General features: G+C 40.8%; 1 long non-coding RNA gene across 2 annotated transcripts; it reads right to left on the reverse strand.

Moving 5' to 3' along the window:
• Positions 1-828: 828 nt before the first annotated feature.
• LOC311209372 lies at positions 829-3,284 on the reverse strand. 2 transcript variants are annotated; one of them, XR_014618407.1, is made up of 5 exons: positions 3,269-3,284; positions 2,802-2,960; positions 1,985-2,095; positions 1,479-1,585; positions 829-1,060 (listed from the first exon to the last, which is right to left on the reverse strand). It is a non-coding gene; the product is annotated as an uncharacterized lncRNA (long non-coding RNA). The 2 variants fall into 2 exon arrangements; XR_014618408.1 differs by having other exon boundaries at positions 2,802-3,278.
• Between the last annotated feature and the right edge of the window lie 4,470 nt (positions 3,285-7,754).

Below are 7,754 nucleotides of genomic sequence, written 5' to 3' on the forward strand. Positions count from 1 at the left end.
TCTGATGTACTTGAAATTTAGGTTTCTTTCATTAGTACAGTAGTCCAGAGGAAATGAAAACACTTCAGGTAAGCCTGACAAGCTGTGAATAATGGATCACTAAATAATCACCCCATTTAAGATATTTCAGCAAAGAATAACTAGAAATTTTAAGAGTAACTAGAAATATACTTCCTGCTACGATTTTAATTTTAATCTATTCAAGGATATTTAAGAAAGTTTGTATTTAAGGAAGTTTGGCCCTTAACCTGCACTAATTCACTGACCTGCATGTCAATAGAAATAGCTTAAGGTATTTCTAACCGCCTTAAATTCTTCCTTGTACATTCTGCAGAAGCAGTGGCTAGTAACAGAATGCATAGAAATTGCTATTTTAAATTTCATGTTGAAGTCATAATTTTTGGCCTAGGCAATACAAGCTTTCAGTTACTCAACAGTATTGATCCTTCTCTTCACAGATCTTCAGCCTAGTTGCTCTTTACAAGGAATATTGCAGCAGACATTTTCTTTTGTGAATTTTAAATAGGCAGGTAATGGGATTCCTGAAGAGAACACTATTACATCTTCAGCAAGATTGTATCAATCTATTGACTAGTTGAACAGGCAAATTACATACAGCCTAATGAAATAATTCAAAAGTTGGCCAATTCATCTGGATTTTGCATTTTCAATTTTAGAAAACTATGATCAGACATTCAGAAGATTAAGTAAGCCTTTTTAAATTAATTTGTAAGTTAAGTCTTTAAACAGGAAACAGATGAGAGAACTTCAGAACACAAGCTTCCGGTACCATCTTTGTTTTATTTCAATTAATACACAGACAGAAATAAGTTACAAAACTTTAAGAAACTTCAGTTTCAACCAGTAGCTAGATTCCTGTTTGAACAATCATTGAAAATGTGTAGCTGTAGCCATTGCTTATCTCAGTTCCACTTTCAAGACAACAAATCACAGAGGACAACTGGAGTAATCTCAGGTGAAGTCAGCAGTCATCCACTCAACAAATCATAAATTCATGCTTAGTATCAGTTCTAATCCCTTGCACATGCCGGCTTTCTCTCTATAAAAGAAAAATTTAATTTGCAATCACCATTGTACACACAAAAGGACATATATAGTTACATTTTAGGATTCAACTGTACAACCATGCTATGTGAAACTAATCTTCAAGTCAAAGGCATTTCTCAATGCAAATCATGTCATTTGTATGGGCATGTAAAATCCTGTCCTATACAAGTAGTATAGATCCCAGCTCATAGGACCAGCTTGGTATGAAAAAATGGATCCAATTTCCTCAGATGCTTTCCAATTTAGATTGGCCAGTCTAAAGTCAGTTCTAAAAACTCTCAATTTCCACACAGCTTTCTAGTAGTCTAAGCTAGTGTTTTGTTTTTTAACACTTTCAGGCAGGGAATAATGTAAGCTTTTGTAGGTATAGAATTCTCATAAGCCTTTTTTTTTTTTTTTACACTACATACCTGAAGACCAAATCAATTTAGAAGCAACTCTTGACTCTAGTTGTTTATCACAAAAGCTCATGAAGTGCATTCTAGGTGGTCAAGCAGTACCATCACACTTGAAAACTCTGGAAATATATGATTAACATGGAACAGTTAGATAACATTATCAGATGATGAACTGTCCTACAAGCTATTTTGAATGCACTAGAGTTGATTCAGTAACTTTCTGAAGTTCAGTGGTTTCACATGTTCCTCTCAACATGATCCAAAGAAGAGTTTCAGCCTCACCTCTGGGTTTGAGAGAGAGCTTTTATACCCCTCTGTGTTGGCCACTTAAGACACTGCCAGACTTAAGAGGGCAAAGCTAAAAAGGGGAGTAAATTATACCATTTTTTCTTATTAACCAAGATGACCTGAATTTACCATTTACTCAGAAGAGATTATAACTTACTTGAAGCTTGTCAATCATCAAAAAGCATGATTTAAATTGGTCAGTAACTATCTTTACATTAGAGTGCACTTACCTTCTTAGCAGAAGGTATTATTCATTCCTAAGTAGTTCTGAGCACTGCCTCCAATTTAGGTGTGGTCATCCATATCCAGACTATTTCAAACATGCAATTTCTAAGTGTCCCCTAAATAGCACAAAAAGAAATTATTCCTGTGTAATTTATACAACATGCCTAATTAGACCTTCTTAAAGCCATATTCTAGATCTCAAGAGTCACTTATTTGAAGTTATCAATTAGTATTCAGCACAAAATGTGAATGGCTTAATCCATTGACATTTTTCTATTCAGATCATTTAAGCTAACAGAACTGTCTTTTTAAATATGCCGCTAAAAAGAAACAGTTTTTAAAGCCTAAATTGCTTTTAGCCTTGACACTACCCTGCAGCTGTTTCTACATTTTAGACTGATCATTACCTGCTAATTTGTTGCTCTTCTGTACCTACTTGCATATACTTTATAACAAGAGCTCACCAGGGATATCAAAAGCTACTGTTGCACCACAGCAGAAGAGGAGACCAAAAACCTAAGCAAGTCCAGCTCTCCTTTTTTGAGAAGCCATTTTATTGAGTCAAGTTCATTTGTAATACCTACTGAATCAACCAAACACTGTAGGTTATCAGAAAAAATGTCATTTTCTTGATGAAGGCTGTAAAACTACACTGCACTGAATGTGAGTAACACCCTTAAGAGCTCAATTTAGACAGAGGGAACAAATGTATGCTAATACTGATTTTTGTGAAGTCCTGTGAGGACTCAGAGTTGATTTGACTTTGTGGGTCCCTTCCAAGTGGGTGCAATGGATGCCCCTCCACCAGGGCACCCTCCTTACCTACAGACATCTGAAGGGGCAACTCCAGACCCCAGCCCTGGGGGCCCACGGCGCTCAGCCTCCCACCCACACAGGGCACACTGCAGCCTTCAGGAGCTCCCCAAAGGCCCGCCGACACCTCGGGACGCTTTCTGCCGCCATCCTCCCCGTGGCTCGACACTATTGAGGAAAAAAGAGAGAAAGGGGTGAGCGCGGTGGGGGGTGAGGGAGGCGGTGGGGCGGAGGGAGGGGCGGCTTGTGCCTCACGACAGGATGCAGGGCGGAGAGGGCGGCTCCGCGCTGGGTTTTTGTGAGGGAAAAGCGCTCTATCCCCCTGTGTTGACTCCTCGGAGCACCGCCAGGCTCCGAGAGGGCATATATGAAGGGAAAATACATACGAAGTGAAGATACAAGCGAAGGGAAGACGCGAGGCAGCCCCACCCCAGCCCCCCCCACCCAAGATGGCGGCGGGCGGGCACCCACGTTACCGCGTCGGCGTCTGGCGGGCAAAGAGGGAAGGCAGCCCTTCCCCGGCCCTTAAATACCGCCCGCCGCTCCCGCGAGACCCCTGTGCTGCTGCCTAGTGGTCGAGCCGGCACACGTGACTCGCACGCCCCTCGATAAAAGGCGGCGGGGCGGCAGTAGCTGTTGGCTGGCCCCTCGGGGCGGCCGTCGGAGGGGTGGGTGCTGCTGGTTCCTCTCGGATCCCCTGCGATAAATGGTGCTGGGCTGTTCCCCTCACCTCGCTGCTGCCGTCAGGTAAGCGGTGGGCCCGCGGCCTGGGACGCCAGTGTTCAGCTCGGTCCAAATTAAAGATCTGCAGGTCTCTAGTATGCCTAAACTAAAAGCGTCTTTGGTGTGAGGTGGTGGCTGCAGAGCGGTTTTGAGCGGCTCAGTGCAGCTGATCTGTGTAACCCCACAAACCCTGCCTGAGGAGGCTTAGGGTTTGTCTGCAAGGATAGAGAGCTAAGCCTCCAGCCCACACTAATACCCTCACTGGTGTCACAGCACATCACTGATGCCCTCCCTGGCATGTGCAGGTCCCCAGAGCACGGCTGGAGTTCACCCAGTGCTGAGGTGGCCCCAGGCTGCTGCCCTGCAAGGCAGCGCACACCGTGTCCCGGCTGGATGCAGGCTGCCCCTGTGCCACCTCAGCCAAGGGGCATGGCTGACTGGCACTACTAGGAGACTTTATGGTGAGTATAAGCAGGCTAGCATGAGCCTTGTGTCAGTAATTCCTAGCAGAGGTAGGAGATGGAGCCATGGCACCTTGGTTCCTGGAGAGTTCTGGAGTCAGCAGGAGTCCCAGCTTGGCACACAGTGGGTGTACTGCTGGTATTTCTTACCTTCCTGCCTCAGTGAGAAATGGCACCTCCTGGCTCGTGCTGCGTTGCCACCTTAACAGCACCTACCTGTCAGAGCCTGGGAAGAAAACTACAGTTTGGGCACTATCTCTGAGAGTTTTCTAATCCCTACATTTAAATTACAATCAGCAAATCTAAGCTAGTTGGTTTGATTCATCTTGCAACAGACCACAAGCAGTCACATAGTTACAACTGAGGGATAGTTCTAGATATTTTCTTGTCACTTCTAGTTACTTTTAAAGCAACTATCAATGTGTAGACAGAAAAACACTGTTGCAGATGTTTGTGCCAATACCTATATTGTGAGTACCTCAGGGTTCAAAAGAAGTCTTCATGGCTATAGGCAGGACATTCATTCCCTGGGTATGAGCATTTGGAGTCACCTTGCTTCAGGTTATTTCATGCAGAGTTCTCTGCAATGACTTTCTACAGAGAGATAAATCAGATCAGCCCTTCATTGTAACGTAGTCAATAGGATGAAGTGGCATCAAGCCTTTACATTTCTACCATCTGTGCCAGTTATCATGAAAGCTTGACCAGCGAACACAAAAGTATTTTGGGGGGATGAGACAGTTAAGGACATTTGTTACAAGAACAGTACTTAAGACTCAAGTATCTACATGCTACATTTGTCCCACTCAGGTCACCTCTTGATGAAGTTGAGCCATTGCTTGTTGCCAATGTGAGGGGTCAGCAGGTTCTGCACGTGCCCAGGAAGAACTATCAAGTGCCTGGTCAACCATGTCAGCAGACTTCAGTCTGACTACAAGATGTAGGCAGTCATCAAGAAGAGTGTTTGGAGGCTTGCATTTTGAACTCTGATAAGTGACAGCTGTGGGCCTGTGTTATCTTGTGGATTTAAAGCTGTTTGTTTGTTGTTTTTTTTTTTTTTAAAGTTTGGTGATCTAAATCCAGCTGCTCAGGTCTTGAAGATTGCTGCTCTACTCCTCAAAGTCTCTTTATGAGATGCATAAATTTAATCTCAAGGCTATTGATAGTTTGATATTTGATACTTTTCTAAGCTATCAGATTTTCATTTGTTCAAAAACATCACACTGAGTTCATTAAAATGCACAATTATCACAAACATTTCATTTCAATTTCACTGTTCTTCACGCTGATATGAAGGAAAATCTTGGATGTGACCATCAGTCTTTGCTGATGATGTTAGTAGCCATCCACATTAAATAGTCAGTAGATTTGGGACCTGACCAAACAGCTTTTTAAAACTTTGTTTTTTTAACAAAAAAGTTGGACAATTTACTTTGTGTATGTATTGCACTGTGTCCAGTGCAATAAGACTGTGCCTTAAAAACAAAAACGGGAACTGTGGGATGCTAACTTAATAGAAGTGTAATTTGATTAATTTATGCCACAATTTACATAAAATGAAAGGGCTATTTTAAATTCATACTCAAAATAGACTAAGTGCCACTTTCAGCCTGTGTACTGTCAAAATAGCCTTTGTGGTTTGTTCTCAGTGTGTACGTTAGTTAAAATTAGAACCTGTAGAATAGAACAAAAATAATAAATAAAGTCTTTAGAGAAGAGGAGGGCAAATCAGACTTGTTATTTCCTTTCCAGAGGCAGAAATAATACATTTCTGTTATTTTTCCTCAGTGAGTCTTTTCTTGTTTGGTAAATTACCTCCATGGCTAGAAGATTTGGTCATCTCTTTCTAGGCAATACTTAAGGATTAAGAATCAAACAGTGTTTTTCCAACTGAAAGCCCATTTTGTATAGCCAAGGAAAATGCCAGTAAAGTTTGCTGGTGAACTTGCTGAAGTACCTTATAAAAAGGCCATTCTACAAGCACCTGTACCATATGGAAACACATGGGAATTTTTTAATTGAGTAGTGTGTCAGGGAAGATGAATACTTGGTAAATCAATAAACAAATAGCCTAATATATAGAAGTTCTCTTGTTGTTGTTGTTCAAGGCTCCTAATACATCTTTTTTTTTTTTTTTTTTGAAATGCCATTTAGCAGAAGAAAAAAAAAAGAGGAAGATATTGTGAGATAATCACACCTCTAGGCCATTATTGAGCAACAAACTGACTGTAAAGGCCTCAACTGCCTGCTTGTAAATTAAGTTGTTTAATGGTTATGACTGTAGAACTGTGAACTATTAGCTTCTTTTGTCTACTCAATAGACTTCTGGTGTATTTGCATCTCTTTTGCTGTTTTTGGACCTCTGAATCTAATATTTAATGGCAAAAAAAAAAAAGTCAGGTACTGTAAAAGTGTGTTTTCTTCTGTAAAAAGAATTTTTGAGAAAAGGGAAGGGAGAGTACTCCCTCTCCGCCAGCTGGTATAATGTTTATATTAGCAAAGGTAGGCTAGATTCACAGATGAATTTAACGTAAACTTCCATCCTCTATGCTTGTTACTCAGTAGGTAACAATATGACTTGCTGAGATTCTGTAGATAATGATTACTGTGATTAAAATTAAAAACAAAAACTCATAATTTGAAGAAATTGGTAGAAGAAGCTGTAAAGCTGATAGTGTCTTGAAGAAGAAAGTTGGTCCTTTATTAGACTAAGGGCCACTCCAGACCCCCCTGCCCTCATACACACATTTTCCTTGCACAGCCATGATTTTTTTTTTTTTTTTGTGGGACTACAACCTGCTCTTATCATTAGAACTTCAGAAATAGAGTGGCTTCTATTGACCTGCTGTGAAGCAGGCACCATAGCCTCAGTCCACGGGCTGCAAGCTGGCATTTGGCACAGTACTGAAGTTCCCAATCTGTTCTGCAATGGGGGCCAAGCTGCATGGAAAATTTCTGTTTGTAACATTAGGAAGGGATTGTCATGAGATTTACTACTGTCTTTTTTTTTCTTTTTTTCTATAGGAAAGAACAATTGTTTTACTTTTCAAATGGCCCCAACTCATATGAATTCCTATTAGTTTGACAGTCCCAAGAGCTGCTCTTTCCCACTGAAGGTAATGCTGAGCTATACTAAAAGTTGATGGTGTTATGTAGCCCAAATAAGGTCAAAATGATTTTGCCTAATATTTACACAAAGTATACTGTCTTGCCTTGCAGAAAAATATGAGAAACCCAGACATTTTCTGTATTTTCAAGAATAAAGACTCTATACTATAAGAACAAGTGGCACTGAAGTTTCTTTTTCTCAACTGAAATCAACGTAAAAATTATGGTCTCAGTATTCTGAAGGGTTTGTAATGTATCTGTCCTCATTTGTTCACACTCGGCCAACTCACTGAATTTTTTGTTGCCTATTTTCTTTGTAAATTAAGATATTAACTTGCCACCCAGTAATTTGACAAGTCTGAGTGAATGTTTGCATAGTCTGAGACCTTCAGATGGAAAGTGTTAGCAAAGTCCAAGCCTCGGCTAGCCAAAGAGGATATTTACAGTAGGTACTGATATTATGTAGTAAAATAAGTTCACAGAATCACAGCTGAAGTGTATAACCGATTGAGACAAAGACTGATCCAGAAGTAAATGCAGAAGGCATTTTTTGACCTTTCAACAGAAATTATATAAGTGCTCTCAGGTTATAAATAGCCCTTTGTTTTCCCTCTTTGTTTAACACTCCGAAGAAACACAGGGTTAGTTGTTTGTTATGAAGAGAGAGGGC

Source organism: Netta rufina, assembly GCF_964035555.1.
Source record: "Netta rufina genome assembly, chromosome: 4".
NCBI classification, from domain to species: domain Eukaryota; kingdom Metazoa; phylum Chordata; class Aves; order Anseriformes; family Anatidae; genus Netta; species Netta rufina.